At 36.5% G+C, this 23,244-nt stretch overlaps 1 long non-coding RNA gene across 1 annotated transcript in view; it reads left to right on the top strand.

Moving 5' to 3' along the window:
• Window positions 1–23,244, top strand: part of LOC123571019 (uncharacterized) — a 492,533-nt gene that overhangs the window by 320,691 nt on the left and 148,598 nt on the right. The window contains exon 5 of the long non-coding RNA XR_010584231.1: window positions 11,596–11,693. This is a non-coding gene — a long non-coding RNA (uncharacterized lncRNA). The remainder of the gene's footprint in view (window positions 1–11,595; window positions 11,694–23,244) is intronic.

Raw genomic sequence — 23,244 nt, 5'->3', positions numbered from 1 at the left:
AATAAATTCTGGAGAATGAATGTACATCATGTTGACTATAGTTAATAGTACTGTATTTTATACTTGAAATTTACTTAGAGAGTAGATATTAAAAATTTTATCTACAAATAAAAGTATTGTAACTATGGGAAGCAAGGGATATGTAATTAGCTTGATTGTGGTAATCATTTCACAATGTAATTTACATATATCAAAACATATACATAAATATACTCAATATTTTTCTAGAATAAATATGTGGTTTTTATTTGTCAATTATGCCTCAATCTAAAAGCTAAAAAATGAAATCATAGAATTATATCTAATAATGAACATAAGCAAAGTATGATAATGTTTTTGTTTAATACAAAGTTAATTTCAGAAGTAATTTAATTTGTTGAAAGGAGTAGTCTTGGGATCTGAGGGTAAGTCGTGGGGAAGGCTAATTTTTTTAATAATAAATTTTGTAAAACTATTTGAGTTTATCAAAGTATGTTTATATGTACACAGACATATATACTACATGTATACATACACATATATTTACACAGAAATATATATATTCTTTAGGATCAACTAGTTCTATAAAGTGTGGCAAAATTTTACAAAATAATATAAACATTTTAATAATTTTGGAGTAAGAGAGACATTTCCCTTTTCTATTTAAGAGTGCAATATTCAACAGATATCTCTCCCCGCACACTTTATTCTCCTAAAATATTTAGTAATTTTTCATTTGTTGGTGACCCTCCCTACTGTTCTCTTAGTTGCTATAGCTGTCTTCCTATTTGTACTTCTGTACTTTATTTCCATTAGAGTAATGAGATTTAAATGCATGTTCCCAATGCACCACCTGACATCTAGGAAAATGTCTTTTATATTTTTAAAAAGCAAATAAGAAGGGATTTCATTCACTTTGTTATTTAAATGAGATAGGTTTATCATTCAGTATGAAAATTTAATGCCACCCTCTCCTCAGGGGAAAAATAAGGAAACAAAATTGAATATTCTGACATGCTTCAGCATGGGAGCAACAGGCCAGGAGCAGAAAGTGAAATCATTAAGTGTTTCACATTGTTGTTTGTCAGAAGAGAGGTTTTATTATATCAACCTTTCCTGAGTAAATATGCTTACTGCCTACCAGCTTGGGCCAAAGGAAGAAATAGAGAATGTAAATCCTTGAACTTTTAGTAGTTTTCCCTGTGTACCAGGACAGTGTCATGATCAAGTACTATTAGTATAGATAATATTATATCTCAAATCCATAAAAATGCCAAACTTCAGTTTGAGTTCTGAGTGAAATCACCTGGGATCACAAAATCTCTGGAAAAGATGGATTCTTGGCCCTGTGATGTGAGTTATCTTGTCCCTGACTCTATCAGCAAGTCATGTCATGTCTATCTTCATGTTAAGGTACAGAAGAAGCTGGTAATCCCAAAGGAAAACTTTATTCAATAGTTTTATGTTAATTAAATTGATTTTTATTTTTCATTGGCTTTGAGGATGGTAATTGTGAAAGGTGACAAAAAGTGTCAACTCAAGGATAAGAGCAGCCTTAAAACAGTATAGTTTTTGAAATATGAGCTGATAAAGCCTCCAAGCCTTAAAGTCCAAAAGAAAGTCTGATTTTCTTGTGAATGATTTTTTTAATTCAAAGGTTAACATAATGGAAAAGAAGTAGGATAACTTCTCCTGCATGGAAGCTATTGATACATTCAAATACATTAATCAATTATGCCAACTTGTTAAACCACAGTTTAGTAAAGAGATGTAGAAAGCTTTGTCAGGGTAGAATTTTCAAATAAATTATTGGATGCCCAGTTAAACTCCTACTTCAGATAAGCAGTTAATAATTTATATAAGAATGTCCTAAATGGGATACACTTATACTAAAATATTATTCATTGTTTATCTGAAGTACAGATTTAACTGGGCATTCTTAATATTTATTTACTAAATCTGGACACCCTATTTCAGGACCTGTAGTGCTACATGACTCTTGGTTTTTGTTCAGCTGCCATGGGGCAAATGCATAAGCATCATGGATTACATACTGACTTTTTGCCAGCATCTAAGTTTTGACTAAAATTTACATAGATTAAGGTGTACACATAATTCTTTGTGGAAGAAATGTGAGTGTCTCTGGCACATTATTGTGGCATAAGACTGCTTTATGACTTTAACAGCCATTAAAACTTCGCCTGTAGTTTCAGGTCTTATATTTAACTCTTGCTCCATCTTGAGTTAATTTTTGCATATAATAAGAGATGAGGATCCAGTTTCACTATTCCGCATATGACACTCCAATTTTCCCAACACCATTTATTGAATGGGGTGTTCTTTCCCCAGTGTATGTTTTTGTCGACTTTGTAGATCAGTTGGCAGTAGGTATGTGAATTTATTTCTGAGTTTTCTATTCTGTTTCATTGGTCTATATGTCCATTTTTATACCAATGCTATGCTATTTTGGTTACTGTAGCTTTATAGTATAATTTGAAGTGTGTTAATGTGATGCCTTTGGCTTAGTTCTTTTCTATTAAGATTGCTTTGGCTGGTTTCATATGAATTTTAAGATTGTTTTTTCTAATTCTTTGGAAAATGACATTGGCATCTATAGATTGCCTTCTGCAAGATGACCATTTTCACATAATGATTCTTCCTATCCATGAGCATGGGATATTTTTCCGTGTATTTATGTCATCTACAATTTATGTCATCAGTGTTTTGTAGTTTTCCTTATAAAGATCTTTCACCTTCTTGGTTAAATGTATTCTTAGGTATTTTAGTTTTTTGTAGCTATTACAAATGAGGCTGACTTCCTGATTTGGCTCTCAGCTTGATGTTCAGTAGGATGTTGGCTGTGGGTTTTTCATAAATGACTTTTATTATTTTGTGGTATGTTCCTTCTGTGCCTAGTTGCTGAGGGCTTTTATCATGAAGTGCCGCTAAATTTTATCAAATATTTGTCATGCATCTATTCAGATGATAATATGGTTTATGACTTTATTTTGTTTTGAATTTTTATTTTGTATGTGATTAACCACATTTATTAGTTTGCATACGTTGAAATCTACTTGCGTCCTCTGGATGAAACTCACTTGATTGTGGTGTGTTATCTTTTTGATGGTGATGTTGAATTCAGTTTGCTAGTATTTTGTTTAAGGATACTTGCATCTATGTTCATCAGGGAGATTGGTGTGTAGTTTTCTTTTATTGTTGTTGTATTCTTTTTTTGGCTTTGGTATGAGGGTTATACTGGCTTCATATAATGAGTTAGGGAGAGATCCCTCCTCCTTGATTTTTTTGGGATGGTTTCAGTAGGATTGGTACCAGATTTTCTTTGCACATCTGATAGAAGTTGACTGTGAAACCATCTGGTCCTGAGATTTTTCTTTCATTAGGAGATTTTTATTACTGATTCAATCTTACCATTAAAAATGTACTAGAAGAGGCCGGGCGCAGTGGCTCACGCCTGTAATCCCAGCACTTTGGGAGGCTGAGGCTGGCGGATCACGAGGTCAGGAGATCGAGATCATCCTGGCTAACAGGGTGAAACCCTGTCTCTACTAAAAATACAAAAAAAAAAAAAAAAAAAATAGCCGGGCATGGTGGCAGGTGCCTGTAGTCCCAGCTACTCGGGAGGCTGAGGTCCGGGAATGGCGTGAACCCGGGAGGTGGAGCTTGCAGTGAGCCGAGATCGCACCACTGCACTCCAGCCTGGGCGATAAAGTGAGACTACGTCCAAAAAAAAAAAAAAAAAAAAAAAAAATTACTAGAAGAAAACCTAGGAAAAGTCTGCCGGACATTGGCTTAGACAAAAAATTTATGACTAAGACCTCAAAAGCATATGCAACAAAAACAAAAATAAACAAATGGGACTTAATTAAATGGAAAACCTTCTGCAGAGCAAAACAAACAATCAACAGAGTGAACAGACGACCTACAGAATGGGAGAAAATATTTGCAAACTATATCTGGCAAATGACTAATATCCAGAATTTACAAGGAACTCAAACAACTCAAAAACAAAACACCCACACATAACCTTATTAAAAAGTTGGCAAAGGACAAGAACAGGCCTTTTTTTTTTTTTTTCAAAAGAAGAAGACACACAAATGGCCAAAGCACATATGAAGAAATGCTCAACATCACTAGTCATCAGAGAAATGCAAATTAAAACCACAATGAGATATCATCTCACACCAATTAGAATGGCTATAATAAATAAGTCAGAAAAACAACAGATATTGACATAGATGTGGAGAAAATGGAATGCTTATGTACCATGGATGGGAATGTAAATCACTAAATCTCTATGGAAAACAATATTGGGATGTCTCACAGAACTGAAAATAAAACTGCCTTTTGATCCAGGAATCCTACTACTGGGTATCTACCCAATGGAAAAAAAACAATTATATCAAAAATATGCCTGCATTCATATGTTTATTGGTGAATTGTTCACAATAGCGAAGTTGTAGAATCAACCCAAATGTCCTTTAGCAGATGACTGGATAAAGAAAATGTGGTATATATACTTCAGGTAGATTTCTTAGTTTAACACATGTCTTTCTTGGCAAGCTACCAAGCTGCTTTTTAGAATACAAATACTCAGGGCCCTGAGTAAACAGGGATAGGAAAAAGAAGTTTGAATTTGGGAAAAGATGTTTAGAAAAGATCTTTGCCAGCTCTGTCCAATAGAAATCTAATGCAAGCCACATATGGCATTTTAAATGTTTTACTAGCCACATTTTTTGAAAAGTAAAAAAGAAACAGGCAAAAATCATTATAATAATGTATTGAACTTACTATATTTCAAATATTATTATAAATATAATATTATGAATAAAATATAATTATACTTATAATGCTTAACATATTATAAAATTATTAAAATCAGCATGTGACATTAAAAATTTGAGATTTTAATATTCTTTTCTCTTACTAAATCTCTGAAATTCAGTCTGTATTTAACACTTAAAAAGTTTTACTTTCGGCTAGCCAAATTTAAAGTGCCCAATAGCCACACGTGGCTAGTGTCTACCATATTGGTCAATGCTGATCTAGATTGTTGCTACCCTAAATGTGGCCTGTGGACCAGCAGCAATAGTGTCACCTGGAAGTTTGTTAGAGATGGAGAATGTTAATCCTCACCCAGACTTACTAAATCAGAATCGTCATCCAAAATGGCATCCAGGTGACTCATATGCACATTGATCATTGAGAAGTTTTGCATTGGCGAGCACTGGGCATTTCCTAGGATATTAGTCATGGTTTATACATTCTGAGTTTGGTAGTGAAGATTATAAGCACCTGATTAATGAGGAGATCTCCAAAAGGGGAGAGAAAAACTAACAACAGGAAGAGGGTGTTGAATACCAGCTGTTTGTAGTTTGCAGGATGTTTTGTATTTTGAGAAATTGGTTTGTGAATATAAATAAGTTGTCTCTACCTGAGAGCAGAAATAGCCTTTATTCGTGAAATTTTCAGAATACTAAGGATTGCTAGTTCCATATCTGACCCATTCAACTCAGCATTTCCAAATGTACCATCTTCTATACTCTCACTGCTTTAATGCTCAATAAACATCTCACAAAAACTCTCTTCTCTTTGATTCTTAACTTTTTGTATAATAGCTCCTGTCCCCTGTCTCCTGACACATCCAATCAGTAGTCTTGATATCTCCTCTACTGTGTCTTTGGAAATCTATTCATTATAAATAAACATCTTCATAGCTTTCATCTATTCATGGAATACTCGAATCACCTCTTAGTCTTAAATGAAACAAACCCTGAACTCCCTCTACAATACCAAATCTCTCTTTCTGCCTCCTTATCTCTTTAAAATTCATAGGCCAGAAGGAGGATACACCGAGGTGAACAAAACAGACACAGTCTTTTCCTTCACAGTGCTTAAATCTATGAGATGATTGGGGACAAATATTCAACAAGTATTATTTTTTTCTTTTGAGATGAAGTCCCACTCTGTAGCCCAGGCTAGAGTGCAATGGCGCGATCTCAGCTCACTGTAACCTCCAACTACTGGGTTCAAGGGATTCTGTTGCCTCCGCCTCCTGAGAAACTGGGATTAGAGGTGACTGACACCGTGCCTTGATAATTTTTTTTGTATTTTTAGTAGAGACCAGGTTTCACCATGTTGGCCAGGCTGGTCTCCAACTCCTGACCTCAGGTGTTCCACCCGCCTCGGCCTTCTAAAGTGCTGGGATTACAGGCATGAGCCACCACACCCAGCCAAGTACTCTGAATTTTGGTAAGTGGTATGAAAGAGAAGTGGAGACGCAATAATAGTGTCTTACATGGAGCTATCACCTAGTCTGGATCGTCAGAGACAGGCTTCACTGAAGAAATGATATTTAACTTTGAACCTGGACAATAAACTGGATTTTGTTGAGTCTAGTAGGGGAGGGAGGATGAGGTAAGAGAATATTCCAGTTTCCCAATGTATTCTGTTCTTTTCTTTCTTATCTCATAATAATTTGCAATAATATGTTTATGACTTATTTGATTGATGACACTTCTGCTGCCAAAATATAAGCTCCAAGAGGGCAGGGACCTTTTTGTTCTATTCATTGTTATAGCCTTGGCATTTAGAATAATGACTGTCACATAAAAAGCACTCAAATATTTATAGACTAAAGTGCTAAGGTCTTACTGAGAAAAAGGGGCCATATTTAAAGGACTGAAATAAAATAATTGTGACTGCAAATAATATGGAAAAAAGTGGTGAGGTGAATGACCAGAGATATTGGTGAAGTTCAGATCATGGAGAGCCTTATGAGCCATGTTAAAAAGTGTGGGGCTCTCTACTGTAATGTAGAATGTAAAATTTTAGATCTTGTCATCTAATGGGACCATTTCAAAAATCTCAACAAAAAATACAATCTGTTTGATCTCAAACTGCAATCCTTTTCGTTCTCCTATTATTTCAGTCTTGCTGTACATATTCTCTGCCTTCATTTTCCCTCATGTCTCTTTCTCTTATATTTTCAGTCTTCTACTTTAGCCCCTTAATATAGCTTCAGCCAGAATTCTACTGTCAGGCAGTTCAATGAGGTATTTATTCTTTTCCTAGAGTTTTTTATCCCTTTGATCTTATGTATTTATTAAAAATCATGTCCTGGCTAACCCCTGCTGCCTTTCACAGACCATATCATGAGCTATAGACATTACCATTGATAAAATTATCAAACCATGTTCATGGGGATTCCTGCAAATCTATCTTTGCTAGTCTTGATGGGCTTTTGTTATAGTTAAAAATCCATTTATTCTTATAGACTTCCTGACCCAGTACCCAATTAGTATTACAGACTAATTGGGTACTGGGTCAGGAAGTCTATAAGTCTTTAGATTGTGAGTTCCTACTTGAATTATATACTGTGTGCTCCCTCAAGATCCATTCTCTCCATCTCAAAATATCTCTCCCTTTATTAGCCCAAGATTCTCACTGTCCCTCATTCTCTGTCATCCTTTTTCTTGTGTTTAGTCTCTCACTTTGTTGTTTCAGAAATCAGAAATACATTCTTCTTTTATTTCTTTTTAAAAATATTTTTATATTTAATTTTTGTGAATACATAATAAATGTATGAATTAGTCTGTTCTCACACTGCTAATAAAGACATGCCCAATACTGGGTAATTTACAAAGGATAGAGGTTTAATTGACTCACAGTTCAACATGGCTAGAGAGGCCTCACTATCATGGCAGAAGGCAAATAAGGAGTAAAGTCACGTCTTACATGATGACAGGAAAGAGGGTGTGTACAGGGCAACTCCCCTTTATAAAATCATTAGATCTTATGGCACTTATTCACTACTAAAGAACATCATGGGAAATACCCACCCCAATGCTTCAATTACCTTCTACTGGGTCCCTCCCACAGCACGTGGAAATTATGAGAGCTACAATTCAAGATGAGATTTGGGTGGGGACACAGCCAAACCATATCGTTCCATCCTTACCCCCTCCCAAGTCTCATGTCTTCATATTTCAAAACCATTCATGCTTTCCCGACAGTTCCCCAAAGTCTTAACTCATTTCAGCATTAACTCAAAAGTCCACAGTCCAAAGTCTCATCTGAGACAAGGCAAGTCCCTTCCACCTATGAACTTATAAAACCGAAAGCAAGTTAGTTACTTCCTACATTCAATGGGGATACAGGCATTGGGTAAATACATCTGTTCCAAATGAAAGAAATTGGTCAAAACAAAGGGGCTACAGGCCCCATGCAAGTCCAAAATCCAGTGGGGCAATCCAATCTTAACACTCCAAAATGATCTCCTTTGACTCCATATCTCCCATCCAGGTCACAGTGATACAAGACGTGGGTTTCCATGGTCTTGGGAAGCTTAACCCCTGTGGCTTTGCAAAGTACAGCCCACCTCCTGGCTGCTTTTAGGGGCTGGTGTTGAGTGTCTGTGGCTTTTCTTGGTGCATGGTGCAAGCTGTTGGTGGATCTACCATATGGGTTCTGGAGGATGGTGATCCTCTTCTAATAGTTCCACTAGGAAGTGTCCCAGTGGGAACTCTGTGTGGGGGCTCCAACCCTACATTTCACTTTTGCACTCCCCTAGCAGATGATCTCCATGAGGGCCCCACCCCTGCAGCAAAGTTCTGCCTAGTCATCCAGGCATTTCCATACATCCTCTGAAATCTAGGTTGAGGTTACCAAACCACAGTTCTTGACTACTGTGTACCCACAGGCTCAACACCACATGGAACCTGCCAAGGAAAGGGGACTACACCCTCTGAAGCCATGGCCTGAACTGTACCTTGGCCTCTTTATGCCATGGCTGGAGCAGCTGGGATGCTTGGCACCAAGTCCCTAGGCTACACACAGCAGGGGGACTCTGAACCTGGCCCAGGAAACTTTTTTTTTTTTTTTTCTCCTAGACCTCTGGACCTGTGATGGAGGGGCGCTGTTGTGAAGGTCTCTGACATGCCTTGGAGTCATTTTCCCCATTATCTTGGTAATTAGCATTTGGTTCCTTTTTACTTATGCAAATTTCTGCAGCTAGCTTGAATTTCTCCCCAGAAAATAGGTTTTTCTTTTCTACTGCATCATCAGGCTGCACATTTTTCAAACTTTTATGCTCTGTCACCTCTTGAATGCTCTGCTGCTTTGAAATTTCTTCTGCCAGATATGCTAATTCATCTCTCTCATATTCAAAATTCCACAGATCTTTATGGCAGGGGCAAAATGCCACCAATCTCTTTGCATAGCAAGAGTGACATTTATTCCAGATTCCAGCAAGTTCTTTATCTCCATGTGAGAACACCTCATCTGGACTTCAGTGTTCATATTATTATCATCAGTACTTTGGTCAAAGTCATTCAACAAGTCTCTAGGAAGTTTCAAACTTTTCTACATTTTCCTGTCTTCTTCTGAGCCCTCCAAACTATTCCAACCTCTGCTTGTTACCCAGTTCCAGTCACTTCCACATTTTTGGGTATCTTTACAGCAGTTCTCTACTACCTGGTACCAATTTACTGAATTATCTGTTCTCGTGCTGCTAATGAAGACATACCTCAGCTGGGGTAATTTGTAAAGGGTAGAAGTTTAATTGACTCACAGTTCCACATGGCTGGAGAGGCCTCACAATCATAACGGAAGGTGAATGAAGAACAAAATCATATCTTGCGTGGCAGGAGGCAAGAGGGCATGTGCAGGGGAACTCCCTTCCATAAAACTGTCAGATCTCATGAGACTTATTCATTATTATAAGAAAAACATGAAAAAGACCTGCCCCCATTATTCAATTACCTCCTCACCAGTTCCCTCTCATGACATGTGGGAATTATGGGAGCTACAATTCAAGATAAGATTTGGGTAGGGACACAGCCAAACCATATGAGTGTATATATTTATGGGGTACATGAGATGTTTGGATACAGGCATTCAATGCATAATATTCACATCATAGAAAATGGGGTATCCACCCCTCAAGCATTTATCCCTTGTGTTACAAACAATCCAATGATACTCTTTTAGTTATCTTAAAATGTACAGTTAAATTATTATTGACTATAGTCACCTTGTTGTGCTATCAAATAGTTGGACTTGCTCATTCATTCTATTATTTGAACACATTAGCCATCCCCACCAGTACCCCTCCTAGCCTCTCTTAACAATCCTTGTACTCTCTATATCCCTAAGTTTATTCTGATTTTTGATCCCACAAATAAGTGAGAACATGTGATGTTTGTCTTTTTGTAACTGGCTTATGTCACTTAACATAATGACCTTCAGTTTCATCCAAGTTATTGTAAATTAGTGAATCTCATTCGTTTGTATGTCTGAATAGTACCCCATTATATATATACACCACAATTTTTATTCATCCATCTGTTGATGGACACTTAGGTTATTTTCTAATTTTAGCTATTGTGTACAGAGCTACAAAAATTATGGGAGTATAGATATCTCTGTGATATACTAATTTCCTTTTTTGGGGGTATGTACCCAGTAGTGGGATTGCTGGATCATATCGTAGCTCTATATTTAATGGTTTGATGAACTTCCAAACTGTTCTCCATAGTGGTTATACTAGAATACGTTTCCACTAACAGTGTATGATGATTCCCTTTTCTCCACATAATCACCAGCATTTGTTATTGCCTGTCTTTGGATAAAATCTATTTTGACTGTGGTAAGATACCACATTATAATTTTGATTGACATTTCTCTGATGATCAATGGTGTTGAGCACATTTTCATATACCTGTTTGCCATTCGTATGTCTTCTTAGACCCATTCATATGTCTATGCAGATCTTTTGCCCATTTTTAAATTGGATTATTAGACTTTTTCCCAGAGAAAAATGACAACTTTTTTCCTATTTGTCATATGTTTGAGCTCCTTATTGATTCCTTGTCAGATGGGAAGTTTGCAAATATTCATCAGGAATATTGGCTTCTAGGTTTTTTTTTTTTTTTTTTTTTTTGATATGTCTTTGTCCGGTTTTGGTATCAGGGTACTCCTGGTCTCAGAATGAGTTGGAAAGTATGCTGTTTTACTCTAGTTTTTGGACTAGTTTGAATAAGATTGCTATTAGTTCTTCATTAAAAGTTTGGTGGAATTCAGCAGCTAAGCCATTGGGTCCTGGACTTTACTGAGAGACTTTTTATTTCAGTTTTGGTCTTGTTATTTGTTATTTTTCTGCTCAGGTTTTGAATTTCTTCATGGTTCTATCTTGGTATGTTGTATGCATTTAGGAGTTTGTCCATTTCTTCTAGATTTCTCAATTTATTGGCATACAGGTGTTTATAATACCCATTAATGATCCTTTGCATTATTGAGATATCTGTTGTAATGTCTCCCTTTTCATCTCTGATTTTATTTACATCTTCTTTCTTTTTTCTCAGTTATTCTGGCTAAAGTTTTGTGTATTTTGTTTAACTTTTCAAAAAACAACTTTTCATTTTATTGCTCTCTTTATATTGCATTCCTCATTTTAATTTCATACGTTTCTGCTCCAATTTTATTATTTTTTTTCTTTTAGTAATTTAGGGTTTGGTTTGCTCTAGCTTTTCTAGGTATTTTTTTTCTTTTCTTTTCTTACTTTTTAATTCATTTTTATTTATTTATTTATTTTGACAGGGTCTCACTCTGGTTGCCCAGGCTGAAAGTGCAGTTGCGTGGGTCACTGCAGCCTCACCCTCACAGGCACAGCTGATTCTCCCATCACAGTCTCCCAGGTATGTGGTACTATAGGCATGTAACACCATGACCAGCTAACTTTCTAAATTTTTAACAGAGATGGGGTTTTGCCAGGCTGATCTCAAACTACCAGACTCAAGCAATTCTCCCATCTCAGCCTCCCAAAGTGCTGGATTTACAGGCATGAGCCGTTGTGCTCAGTTAGCTTTTCTAGTTTGTTTTTTAAATGCATGGCTTCATGGCTTTTTTTTTTTTTTAATTTCTTCTTTTTTAAATGTAGGCACTTATAGCTATATACTTCCCTCTTAGTACTGATTTTGCTGTATCCTATAGGTTTTGTTATGCTGTGTTTCCATTATCATTTGTTTCAAGAAATTGTTTATTTTCTTTCTTAATTTCTTCATTGACCCATAGGTCATTTAAACACATATTATTTTCCATTTATATGTATAGCTTCCAATATTCCATTTGTTATTTCATTGTGGTCAAAGAAGACACTTAATATAATTTCAGTTTTTGAATGTTTTAAGACTTGTTTTATGACCTAACTTATGGTCTATCCTTGAAAATAATCTGTGGGCTGAGAAAGTGAATGTGTAGTCTGCAACTCTTGGATGATATGATGGTTAATACTGAGTGTCAGCTTGATTGGATTGAAGGATGAAAAGTATTGATCCTGTGTGTCTGTGAGGTTGTTGCTAAAGGAGATTAACATTTGAGTCAGTTGACTAGGAAAGGCAGATCCACCCTTAATCTGGGTGGGCACCATCTAATCAGCTGCCAGCATGGGCAGAATATAAAGCAGGCAGAAGAATATGAAAAGGCTAGACTGGCTTAGCCTTCTAGGCTATATCTTTATCCCGTGCTGGATGCTTCCTGCCCTCAAACATTAGACTCCAAGTTCTTCAGCTTTGGGACTCGGACTGACTTCCTTGCTCCTCAGCTTGCAGATGACCTATTGTGGGACCTTGAGATCATGTGAGTTAATACTACTTAATAAACTCCCCTTTGTGTGTGTGTGTGTGTGTGTGTGCATATAATATTAGTTCTGTCCCTCTAGAGAACCCTGACAAATACAGATGAAATGTTCTATACCTATTTATTAGATCCATTTGGTCTATAGTGCAGATTAAGTCAAATTTTTTTGTTGATTTTCTCTCTGTCAGATCTGTCAACACTGAAAGAAGAGTGTTGAAGTCTCCAGCTATTACTGTATAGCAGTTTATCTCTCTCTTTAGCTCTAAAAATTATATGCTTTTTGTATCTGTGTGCTCTATCATTGGGTACATATAAATTTCAAATTGTTGTATTATCTTGCTAAATTGACCCTTTATCATCATATATTGATATTATTTGTCTCTTCTTATAGTTTCTGTCTTGAAATATACTATGATATAAGTAGAGTAACTTCTGTTCTTTTTTGGTTTCTGTTTGCATGGAATATCATTTTCTATCATTTTATTGTCAGTCTATGTGTATATTTATAGGTGAAGTGTGTTTTTCCCAGGCAACAGATCACTGGACTTGTTTTCTTATCCATTCAGCCACTCTATGTATTTTGATTGGAGAGTTTAGTCCATTTATATTCAATGTTATTTTTAATAAGTAAAGACCTATTTTGTCATTTTGTTACGTGTTTTCTGGTTGTTTTGTGGTCTTCTCTTTCTTCCTCCTTTCCTTCCTTCTTGTCTTTCTTTTAGTGAAGGTGATTTTCTCTAGTGGTATGATTTAATTTTTTGCTTTTTTTGTGTGTGTTTCCATTGTATGTTTTACATTTGTGGTGAACTTGAGGCTTGCAAATACTTTCTTGTAACCCATTATTTTAACCTGATAAAAACATAACACTGTTTACATAAACAGACAAACAAAAACCAATAAAGACTGTACATTATAACTTAATTCCCCTGCTTTGAAACTTTTTGTTATTAATATTTGTATCTTATTGAACTATGTCTTGAAAAGTTGCTAAAGTTATTATTTTTATTTGTTCATCATTAAGTCTTTCTAATTAAGATATGAGTAGTTTACACATCACAGTTACAGTGTTATAATATTCTGTCTTTTTCTGTGTACTTACTATTAGCAGTGAGTCTTGTACGTTTAGCTGTTTTTTTGTTGTTTATTAACATCCCTTTTTTTGAATTGAAGTATTTCCTTTATCATTTTTTTTTTTTTTTTTTGTAGAACAAATCTGGTGTTGATTAAATCACTCAGCTTTTCTCTGTCTGAGAAAGTTTTTATTTCTTCATGTTTGAAGGGGACATTCACCAGATATATTATTCTAGGGTAAAAGTTTTTGTTTTCCCTTCAGTACTTTAAATATGTCATGCTACTCTTTTCTGGCCTGAAAAGTTTTTGCTGAAATGTCTGCTGCCAGATGTATTGAACTTCCATTGTATGATATTTGTTTCTTTTTTCTTGCTGTATTTAGAATCTTTTTTTTTTTTTTTTTTTTTTAGACGAAATCTCGCTCTGATGCCCAGGGTGGTGTGCAGTGGCACTATCTCGGCTCACTGCAAGCTCTCCAGGGTTCATGCCATTCTCCTGCCTCAGCCTCCAGAGTAGCTGGGACTACAGGTGCCCACCACCACGTCTGGAGATTTTTTTGTATTTTTAGTGGAGACAGGGTTTCACTGTGTTGGCCAGGATGGTCTCAATCTCCTGACCTCATGATCCGCCTGCCTCGGCCTCCCAAAGTGCTGGGATTATAGGCATGAATCACCGTGCCTAGCCTAGAATCCATTCTTTATCCTTCATCTTTGAGAGTTTGATAACTAAGTGCTTTGAAGTAGTCTTCTTTGGGTTACATTTGCTTGGTATTATCTAACCTTCTTATACTTTGATATTCATATCTTCCTCTAGGTATGGGAAGTTCTGTGTTATTACTTTGAATAAACTTTCTACTCCTATTTCTTTATACTATCTTCTCTTTAAAGCCAATAACTCTTAAATTTGCCTTTTTGAGGCTATTTTCTTGATCTTGTAGGAATGCCTCATTTTTTCTTTTCTTTTCTTTTCTTTTCTTTCTTTCTTTCTTTTTTTTTTTTTTTTGAGACGGAGTTTTGCTTTTTGTCACCCAGGCTAGAGTGCAGTGGCACAGTCTCAGCTCACTGCAACCTGCACCTCCCAGGTTCAAGTGATTCTCCTGCCTCAGCCTCCCAAGTAGCTGGGATTACAGGCATGCACCACCATGCCTGGCTAATTTTTGTATTTTTAGTAGAGATTGGGTTTCACCATGTTGGCCAGGCTGGTCTTGAACTCCTGACCTTAGGTGATCCCCCCACCTCAGCCTCCCAAAGTACTGGGATTATAGGCATGAGCCACTGTGCCCAGCGACATGCTTCATTCTTTCAAGATCTTTTTTCTTTTGTCTCATCTGACTATTTTCAAATAGTCTGTTTTTAAGCTCACTATTATTGTCTGCTTGATCAGTTCTACTATTAAAGGACTCTGATGCATTCTTCAGTATGCTAATTTCAGTTTTCAACTCCAGAATTTCTCCTTGATTTTAAACAATTATTTAAATCTCTTTGTTAAATTTATCTGATAGAATTCTGAATTCTTTCTCTGTCATATCTTGAATTTCTCTGAGTTTTCTCAACACATGTATTTTGAATTCTCTGTCTAAGAAGCCATATATCTCGGCTTCTCCAGGATTGTTCCCTTGTGGTTTATTTAGTTCATTTGGTGAGGTCATGTTTTTCCCGGATGGTGTTGATTCTAGTAGATGTTCTTTGGTGTTTGGGCATGGAAGAGTTAGGCATTTTTTTATAGTCTTCACTTTCTGGGCTTATTTGTAGCCATATTTCTTGGGAAGGCTTTTCAGATACTTGAAATAACTTGAGTGTTGTTATCTAATTGGTAGCTACTTTAGTGACCACCCCAAGACCAGTAACACTGTGGTTCTTGCAAACCTGTTGAGGTATCACCTTGATGGTCTTAGGCAAGATCCAGAAGGATTCTCTGGATTACCAGGCAGAGACTCCTATTTTCTTCCTTTACTCTTTCTCATGGAAATGGAGTATTTCTCTCTGTTTTGAGCTACCTGGAGTTGGGGGTAGAGTGACAAAAACACCTCTGTGGCCACCAACCCTATGACTCCACTGGGTCAGACCTGAAGACAGCACAGCATTGAGTGTTGCCCAAGGCATACTGTAACCACTCCTTGGCTACTGCCTATGTTTGCTAAAAGCCCTGCAGCTGTACAATCAGTAGGTGGCAAAACAGCCATGCCTATTTCCTTCAATTAAGGGCAGGGAGTTCACCCAGGCCCTGGGCAGGTCCAGAGGTACCGTCCAGGAACCAGGAACTAGAATAAAAAGCCTTAGAAGTCTACTTGGTGTTCTATCCGTACTGCAGTTGTGGTGGCACTCAAAGCACAAGACACAGGTTTTCCCACTGTTCTTCTCCCTTTCCAAAGACAAGGAAGCTTCATCCAGTGGCCACTGCCACCACAGGCCCATTGGCATTACTGCCAGACTACTGCTGATATTTCCTTAAGGCCCAAGGTTTATTCAGTCAGCTTGTGTGAAATGCTGCCTGGCCGGAAACTCACCCTTCAGGGCAGTTGGCTTCCCTTCTGGCCCAGGGCAGGTTCAGAAATGCTGTCTAAGAGCCAAGTTCTGGAATCAGGAACCCCAAGAGCCCACTTGGTGCTCTACTCTTTGGCCAAGCTGGTACCTAATTTGCAAGACAAAGTCCCCTTTACTTTTCCCTTTGTTTTTTCTCAAGTAGCAGGAGTCTTGTGCTGTAGCCACCACAAGAGTCTTGTGCAGGAGTCTTGTGCTGTAGCCACCGTAGCTTTTTATTTGAAGCTAGCAAGCCTCAGAGTCTAACCAAAGGCCCTCAATGTAGTACCTTGGTATTGCTGCTGATTATTCAGGCCCCAAGGGCTCCTTAGTCAGCATGTGATTCATTTTGTCAGGGCTGAATTCTTACTTCCAAGAGTGTGTTCCCTTCTGGCCCAGAGTGTGTTTAGAAATGTTGTCCAGGAACTAGGGCCTGAAAAGTGGTCCTTGCGACTCTGACCAGTGACCTATCCTGCTGTGGCTGAACTTGTATCCAAGATGTAAGATGAAACCCTCCCCAAATTTCTGTCCTCTTCCCTCAAGTAGAAGGAAAATGTCTTTTATGAAGCCACGAGTTGTGCAGCCTAGAATTAGGCAAAGGGTAAAGCCCCACCAGCTCACTAGCTCTGGGCCCAGTTTAGCACTAGGACTCACCTAGGTATTGCAGTCCTTGTGGCCTAAACTAACTTTCAGGTTCATTTGGAGCCCTAGAGCACTTTAGCTCATGGTAGGTGGCAAGGTTTGCTGAAATTCAAATTTCAGCTTCTAGGATGGGCAACTTTCCTCTTGCTAGTGCTAGTTTAAATGCTCCCTACATGAGTGGCCATCAACTGAATTTGTCTAGCTTTGCTTTCTGCTATAATAAAGGTAGCACTTAGTTCAATGCCTCACAGTTGCTGACTGTCCCTCTCCCAAGACCACAGAAATGCTCTCTGCACCTCACTACTGCTGCTGTGGATGGGAGGAGGTCACATCAGCAATTCAAGACTGTTTTGCTTACCTCTTTCAGTGCCTTTTTCAGTGACATGAAGTTAAAACCAGATACCATGACTGCCCACCTGATTTTTGGTCCTTCAAAGGTGGCTTTTTTGTGTAGATATTTCTTAATTTCGTGTCCTCTCAGGGTGGGATGATCAGTGAATCGTTTTATTCCACCATTTTGCTCCACCCTTCTTTTCTTTAATTTCTAAAGCAAATAATTTGTGTCCTTTTCTTCCCTCTTTCTCTAAGCCTACAATTCATCAATTATAACTATTCAACTTTTTGGATTATTCTTTCCTCTTTTATTTTTTCTGCTTACACTTGACAGCTAACATTACATAGTGTCTATAAGCACATACTCTGGAGATAGAATACCTAGACGTGAATTCCATTTCCACAACTTAAGTTTTGTGTGACTGTGAACAAATCTCCTAGCCTTCATGAGATTTTTTTAATCCATATAAAAACAGGATAGTTTTAAGTATTGAGTGAGATAATCTATGTTAAATGCTTAGTAGAGTGCCTGGCATATGGTAAGAACTAACTTGTTAGATATTATGCTAAAAATGATGATACTGACCCAAATTATGAAGCCCACTTTTTCCCTATCCTTGAATAACTCTTCGTTATTTGTGATAACTCCCCAAGTTACTCACCAAGTTCAAAACCCTTGCTGAAAGAAGGCTGTCTATTCTTTTCCACTAACTGCTCTTAACTACAGACTTCTATTCTTCCTGCTTGACTAAAACTGCTCTCTTGATGAGGCTGAATCTTTCTACTCTGATTCTAGTGCTCGGTCACATATACCATAATTCCTCCTATCAAATATATGGCTGATTTCACTAACTTGTTTTTTCAATTATACATGATCGATCCTGGCTCTAATAGATGGGTCTTACAGTTGTTATTATGTAGGATATCAGAGAAGACAAGAAATACCTTCAACAGAAAAAGTGACATGTAATTTCTCTAGTGTCATTTTTTGAAATACTATAATTCAGTGTTTCTTTCCTGATTTCTAATCATTTTCATTCACTACCCCTTCTTACCACCCTTCGTCCACATTGTGAATTTTCAACAAAATAAATTTTACAAATAAATATTTCAAATTATTTTCCACATAATCAAGAATTCTTGAATTAATAATCATTATAATATGACTTTTGGTGAACTTGGTTGAAACCACTGAACTGCATCACAGTTGGGTCATATAATCCCTTTGTTCAAAGTTGAGCTGTAGTTCCATACACAGCTTCCTTGAAAAGGTACTAAAATTATTCCACCATTTCAGAGAAGCAACAAGCCCTGCTTCAGGTAGCAGGGAAATCTAATTTTAAAGTCTAATAGGGAAATCTTGGCAGCTGAATACCAAGGAGAAGGTGATGTTGATCTAGTTGAGTGCACAGCAGAATTAAAACTTGATGGGAAATCATTGTGCTTCAGAGAACAGGACTAGCGAAGGCTAAGTGCATGATGTAAGGATCAATATTGGAAGAATAAAATAATTGAATTAGTAAATCCTCAGGACAAATAGGCTGAAGGGAACAATAGGCAGCATAGATGACTTATGAAAGTTAACAGAAAGTATGAAAGAAAATGGGCCAACATCATCTGGAGTCAGGCCTTATAACACTTTGGCTTATAACACAGAATACATCTTGCTCTCAAAGTGAAAATGCCACTGCTATTTCCTCATTAACCTGAGGATAATTATCTCAGATCTAGAAGTGTACAGCAATCCCAATTCAGGCTCTTGTAATGAAACAGCAAAGTATTCACTTCAATTTCTGTCTTAGTCACTACTGGCTGTATGACTTGGGTAATGTATTTAAGCTCAATTATCCATCTGTAAAATGGGAACCAAAAGAATGTGTATGCTTAAAAGCATGTTGTGCTGCTATAATAAAATAATGTCATTGCCTAACAGAGTGTATGGCACATAATGGGAGCTCAGTAAAAGTTATAAAAGTTAATTTTATGTATTTATTTGTTTATTTGAGACAGAGTGTCACTCTATCACTCAGGCTGGACTGCAGTGGCATGATCTTGGCTCACTGCAACCTCTTCCTCCTGGGTTCAAGACATTCTCCTGCCTCAGCCTCCCGAGTAGCTGGGACTACAGGCATGTGCCACCATGCATGGCTAATTTTTGTATTTTTAGTAGAGATGGGGTTTCACCATGTTGGCCAGACTTTTCTCGAACTCCTGGCCTCAAGTGATCCACCAGCCTCTGCCTTCTAAAGTGCTGAGATTACAGATGTGAGCCACCCTACCCAGCCTACTTTATTTTTTCTTACTGCTTCCCAATAATCTTATCACCGCCTTCAAATAGTAGGAATAAAAGTAGAAATGATAGAAACTTAGAACATTAGTTATGTTTACTTGTTGCAAAAATCAAGAGACTCAATAAAAAATTTGAAAGCATTGGCTAAAACAAATTTATAAATTACCAATGACTCTATTATGCATACAGGCATACCATGGAGATATTGCAGGTTTGGTCTCAGACTAACTCAATAAAGCAAGTCACACATTTTTTTTGCTTTCCCAGTGGCATATAAAAGTTATATTTACACTACACTGTAGTCTATTAAGTGTGCAATAGTATTATGGCTAAAAATAATGTGCATACTTAATTTGCACAGAATATACTTTGAAAAACATTAATTCAGCAATTACTGCATTTTAGAAATAACACATTTCCTTGATAACATGTAGACATGACTCTTAGATCATTTTATAAAATTACTGGTGCCTTGCCACAAGGATTGGTACAAGAAACCCAGCTATGACACTTGCATCTGGAGCTATTAAAGTAGGAAGCAGGAGGCTCGTGTGAGATGAGGGCAAGTATAGTATGCAGTTAGGAGAAAACATGGTAAATTTCATCAGCCCTTTATACTAAAGACCTCCTTCCCTTAAGAATTTTTTAATAGAAAGTAGAACTTTTATTAGAAACCCTGTGAATAATATAACTGAAGGTAGAACATACTTTTTTTTACAGTCTATAAATACTAATCCCAAAATAGAACTTTGGAGGCATATCAAGAGACTAACAATCTAGATTTGGAAATACTGTAGGAAATAGTGACTTAGAGACCCAATATATCTTTTATCTTCCACCTTTCACCAACCCTCAGGAAGAAAAGCTCCACAACCAGCATCCAGAGATTTCAAACGTTGCACCAGGGGCAAAGACTTTCATAGGGCCAGTAGGCCCCAGCCCATCTTACAAAGCATGTAATTAACTTCAGCTGCATTTGTGAGACTAGTCAACTAACATTGGTTACTAGAAGAAAAGTGTTAATCAGATGATCTCTATTCTGACAAACAAAGCAAGGACTGCCCTGACTTTCAGAAAGCTGGTGAAAACATTATTTTAAATTCTGATCTCATTGATCCTCTGAGCAGTTAAAACCAAATTTCACTTTAGAGCCAACAAAGATTATATTGTTTAGTGTTTTAAAACAGTGTTTGACATGTCATTGGTTTTGAATACTTCTGAATGAGATTAACTTGACCTTGACTAACTTTTTAGTTTATCTTTGTAAAAAAAAAAAGGAAAAAAATGAGGAAACATCTTTTACTTTAATAAACCATTTAATAAAACAACACCACTGCTACAAAAAACCTATATGTGTGCCAACATTTTATCTGTATATGTGGCAGAAAAATCTACATTTTCTTGTTTAATAGGTTACAACAGAAGTTATATCTATTACTAATTACTATATCTTTTAATTAATTTAAGTATCTTCCCATTCTTACAGAGACATGTGAAATACTTTCAAATTATTGCTCCCCTTCTATGATTCTCCTAGATAAGAGTTCAGTTAGTAACACTATTCTAGCTAAAGGAATTTCAGGTCTCTGTGAGGTGAGGGTGGTACATTATGAGGATGAAGAGGTCTTTCTTTCTAGTGTTCCATTAATCATATCACTAAACAGCTTACTTTGCTTGTGTATAAAGCTATGTATATAAATTATATGTAATGATAGCCTTTTAAAGTTGAAAGAATGTCCTGATTGAAAATAAAAGCCTAATTTTTCATTGACTGTCATTATTTTCCTTTGGTGGAAGGATGTATGTAACAGTGAGATTTATAGGAAGTAAGTATAGATGGCCCCTGACTTGGTTTCACTTATGATTTTTGACTTTACAATGGTGTAAAATTGATATGTCTTTAGTAAAAACCATAGTTTGAATTTTGAATTTTGATCTTTTCCCAGGCTAGTGATATGCAGTATGATACTGTACAGTGAGGCTGGTTAGGGACAACCAGCCACAGCTCCCAGTCTGCCATGTGATCTCGAGGGTAAATAACTAATACTCTGTAGTATACTGTGTGGTTAGAGGATTTTACCCAACTATAGGGTAGTGTAAGTGTTCTGAGCATGTTTAAGTTATGGGCTTGACATGATGTTCAAGTTGGGCTAAGCTATGATGTTCAGTAGGTTAGATGTACTGAATGCATTTCCAACTTACAATATTTTAAATTTACAATGGGTTTATGTTACCCTATCATAAGTTGAGAAGCATCTGTACTGTTTGTAAGAGATAGCCACCAATACAAGAATTGGCTTTGTTCACCATGTTCTCTAAGAGATGGCATTAATACCAGATCTGCTTTATTTGGGCAACAGAAGGACATCTATCGATATAGGTTAGGTCCTCCCAATACAGGTACCTATCCTTATCTATATCTTCATAGGGCCTAAACTCAAGACATTAGAAAGCTATAACTGAACTCACATCATGAAATAAACTGTAGGCTAATTGTTAGTTTCCGTAAGCATAAATGCATGTGTTGTATAATAAATGTACAGAGTAAATTACAAATAATATATTGATATAATTTTATAAAGCAGAGTTTGCCACAAAGCACAGGAAGTTAACAAAGTAAGCAGACCAGCTTTAAGCCCAGTGGCACAAAGAAGTTCCTGGCATACACACACTGCTAGATTTAATTTTTCTTTATTGGACATTTGTTAACTGTTAGACAAAAATAATCACTGATATTTCATAGGCCAAACTAGAATATACCTTAAAGGCTGAAGTGTTCAATACAATAATTTATAATCATTGCTTTTATCTTTGACAACATCCATTCAAAGAGTATTTTGACTAACATTAAAAATAATCTGCTGTGCCCCATTATCTGGCAGCCTGTTATTGTGATTGTAAGCCCTTCAGATGATCCTTTTAATACTGGCATTTATAAACCACTTTGTAAGGTTCCCCAGAATAGAGGTTATAACAAGAATTAGAGGGGTGTCCATATATTTTACATATAAATATATTTATTATTTTTTCAGCTGTATTGAGGTATAATAGACAAAACTTGTGTATAGTCAAGATGAAGAACATGATGTTTTGATGTACATATACATTGTGACATAATTACCATAATCAGGCTAATTAACATATCCATTACCTCACAGTTACCTTTTTTGGTGAGAATACTTAAGATCTACTCTTTTAGCAAATTGCAAATATATAATATATTATGACTAAATATAGTCACCATGCTATACAACAGGGCTTCAGAACATATTCATCATATGTAAGTTTGTACCCTTTGGCCAACATCTCCCCATTTCCCATACCACCTGATCCTTTGTAATTACCTTCTTCTCTGTTTCTATAGGTTCAGCTGTTTTAGACTCCAAATATAAGTAAGGTCATGCAGTAATGTCTAGATAAATACACAGGTATATTTAAAGTAAAAATGAAAAAAGATATACTACACAACAAATATCCAAAAGAAAATTGGTGTAGCTATATTAATAGTGGGTAAATAAGACATTAAGGTAACCATGATTACTAACGATGAAGAAATTTCATCATGATAAAAATCAACTCAAAAGGAAAATATAACAACACTAAACATACGAATACTTATAACAAAGCTTCAAAATATGTTAAAGGTGATAGAACCATTAGAAGAAGATATTTTTCCATACCAAAAAAACAAACAAACAAACAAAAACCCCTAGTAGTCTCTACTCAAAGGCTCCTAGAACTGATAAACAACTTCAG

This window comes from Macaca fascicularis, chromosome X (genome assembly GCF_037993035.2).
Source record: "Macaca fascicularis isolate 582-1 chromosome X, T2T-MFA8v1.1".
NCBI classification, from domain to species: Eukaryota; Metazoa; Chordata; class Mammalia; order Primates; family Cercopithecidae; genus Macaca; species Macaca fascicularis.
This window is presented reverse-complemented; position numbering and strand designations above follow the sequence as displayed.